Genomic DNA, 3,183 nt, shown 5'->3' with positions numbered 1-3,183 from the left:
TCACTTGCTGGATGCCAGGAACTTTTTCTCATAGATCTTTTTGACCTCTGGGCTGGCCCAATTCCATGTTTCCTGGAAGCACCAAGAAAACATCTCAAGGTTGTTCATGTTGATCTTGAAGTGACGGGGCTTGATGATAGATAGCCACCTTTACCCCAAAGTAGGAGAGCTCCCTTCTGCAAGGCAGACAGGCAGAGAGGCAAGGACTTCAGAGGTCTTGGGAGACAAACGAAAACAATACAATCCCCAAACAGACTTGAGTAGGATGAAAGCTTTGGGAGTTATGAAGTGCAGCAGCTAGGGGGGAAAAATTATGAAGATGGCATAGTCTCTGTATAGAGTTAAAATATTTCTCCATATATTTTACTTATGTGAGCTTATTGCTCTAAATCTTACTTAGTCTGCTCTGAGGCACCATTTAAATGCTATCTCCTCATATATTACCTTACATCCTATCACTCCCTAGTTCACTCTTTCTACTTCCTACATATTCCTCAGTTGCCTCCCTCCCTCTCCTGCTCTAGTCAACTCTCTAGTCATCTATCCTCTACGGAGCATCCCTCTGCTTGTGGTCTCAGCTGCCCCACATTCAGAGCCATCCTTGACCTTCCCAGTGGGTTCTCTAGAGGCTGATTTGACAAAGTAGCTCCCCTGATTTAATCTTTTCTGCGGAGATCTGCCACCGTCAGCCTGTCCAGGGCCCACATTCCTCTGTGAGCCCACTATGTCCACCTTTCTAGCATCCTCTTGCCAGGCCAAGCCTAGTTGTTTATCCATGGAGGACCCTGCTTCATAGACAGTCAATTATTATTCACCCAGGCCTGGGCTGACGTCATTCTCACATCCAGGGAGCCTGCCCATCCTACTCTGCCATGCTGCCAGGTTGCCAGGTTCAGTTCTTCAATCCTCAGCTCAGATCCCTCTCCAGGATCCTCCCCTCATTCCACTGGCTACCATGGCCACCATGGCTAACATGGTCACAACCATCACAAACCATGGCCACATAATTTCTAAATGTGTTGTCCCTTTCTCAGCTGTCAGTCTTAAGGTCAGGGATCAAATCTTGTTATCCTCAGACACATTAATTGTGCACTCACAGAAGTGCTCAGAAGTATCTGTAGAATTGAGTCAAATGTCTACACTCAGCTCAACAGCAATCTGAAGCTGAATACTGTAGGAGTTAAGGACATGGGCTCTGCAGCCAAGTGACCCGGCTCCAATTCTGCCTCAGACGCTTTCTGATGGTGGGCCCTCCTCTAGGACAAGGAGAGGGTGAATCAAACTTTGTTGACCTAGGGTCCATCCTGACACCCAAAAAGATGAAAAAGTGCCTCCTAGTGAATGCCTGGCACAAAGCAAGAGAGAGGGATCTGGAAGGAAGAGAGAGCCTCTGAGGCTATGTGAAATGAACTGCCTGGAAAAGGGAGGGACTCTGTCCCAGTCCAATACCTGCAGGAATCAGAGGAGGCCTCGAGTCCCTATTTAGAGATGCAATAGCCCCCACCAAAAATGCTCAAACTGCCCATGACACTGGAGACGTTTACCACACAGCCCCTCACCTTCCTCACGAGGGGCAGTGGACTCAGGGTCACCTCAATCGCCCCCAACAGGTTCACATCAATATCTTCACAAAATCCTGTTTGGTCAGCCACTTATTGGGTGCCGCGGGCACAGAGATGCCAGCATTATTCACCAGGCCGAGACCTGGGCACACAGGAGACATCAGGTAACAAGGGGAGAGGAAGCGACACTGCGCTGTGACCGTGCAGTGAGGACACAGCCGTGGTTCCAATTCACATTCCTATTAAGGTTATTTATTGTGTCAATAACAATGTGCTACATGATATAAGAAAAAAGAGTGTAGGAGAAGAAATAAGGATGTGGTGGCTGCAGGACGTCAGGGTTTGCAAACTTTGAGCTACCGGATGGCAGGAATGGTCCTTGTCATTTTTCTGCTCCTCAGTGCCTGGCACACAGTAGGCAATAAACCCATTTTTGCTAAGTGCATGCTCAGAGTTTGAGATATAGAATACCCTTCAACAATATCTCACAGGAGAGAGACAGAGACAGGTAGAGAGAAATAAGTAAGATAGAAATAAAGAGAAAACTAGAAAAGAGAAAGGAAAAGGAAAAAAAAAATAAGAAAAAGAACATGAATAATTACTTTCCATACCCTGGTTGGGGAAGACACACTTGAAATCCCAGGATTAGGGTATTAGAGAACAGGCTTGTATTAGACATCAGGGACAAGTGTTGAAACAACCTGCAACAATTCCAAGGCAATATCTGCTAAGGAAGCCAAGGTCACTCTCTAGGCTGGGAAATTTCAAAGTTCATCCTGGACTGAATGTCCAGGACAGACTTTGGGAGGAGGTGAGAAGGTCTCATGCCACACTCTAGCGTGGGCTGTACTCTTGACCCCAGGAGTGTCACCCTCTCCTTTCAACCTCCTAAAAGGCCACCCTTGCCCATCCCCCTAGGTCTCCAGCCCACTCAGCTTTCAGGAAAATTCTGAGAGAGACAGGGAAAAAAGACACCACAAGAATTGTGGTACAGACCCATAGACCTCAAGTCAGCAGGTACAGGGATTTAGGTGAGTTGAGGTGGTGGGAGGGAGTGGGAGAGGGGCAGGGAGACAGAGTTGGATCCTGAAAATATTGGACAGAGAACAAGGACTGCAATATTAGTCCCTCCTCTGCTCAGAAAACTTCCCTGGCCTTAAAGAAATGCATATTCTTTGATTTAATTATTTAATTTTACTTAAATAACATTACTGAGAATGTGACCACACTCCACTATATTCCTCTCCTGGTGCTGCATCCCCTTTCTCACACAGTATCCAGCTCTGCCCTACCATGAACCTCAGTCTTGGGTCACAGGGCCTTGGTAGTCTGTGGAGTAACCCAGTATATCACAGTGTCCACCAGGAAGGTGGTCATGTAGTTCATGGGGAGGTAGATGAGCTTGGCGTACCAGCCAGGTGAGTATTGGGTACAGGGATGGCAGGCAGTCAGGGCATGTTCCATGAGTCCATCACCAAGACCATATGTTGTGTGCACTGTTTCTCCAATTATCCAAATGATTGTATGCCTGTCCAGAATGAGGAAGTATCCAGATATATTCCCACCTCCAACCACTCCTACAATAAGTTTAACTTATGGAATGAGTTTGCAGAATTCCTGA

The 3,183-nt window shown here is 46.9% G+C and overlaps 1 pseudogene; it reads right to left on the bottom strand.

Moving 5' to 3' along the window:
• Positions 1-3,183, bottom strand: part of LOC105302693 — an 11,776-nt pseudogene continuing 8,593 nt past the window's right edge.

This window comes from Pteropus vampyrus, unplaced genomic scaffold, assembly GCF_000151845.1.
Source record: "Pteropus vampyrus isolate Shadow unplaced genomic scaffold, Pvam_2.0 Scaffold276, whole genome shotgun sequence".
Classification (NCBI taxonomy): domain Eukaryota; kingdom Metazoa; phylum Chordata; class Mammalia; order Chiroptera; family Pteropodidae; genus Pteropus; species Pteropus vampyrus.
This window is presented reverse-complemented; position numbering and strand designations above follow the sequence as displayed.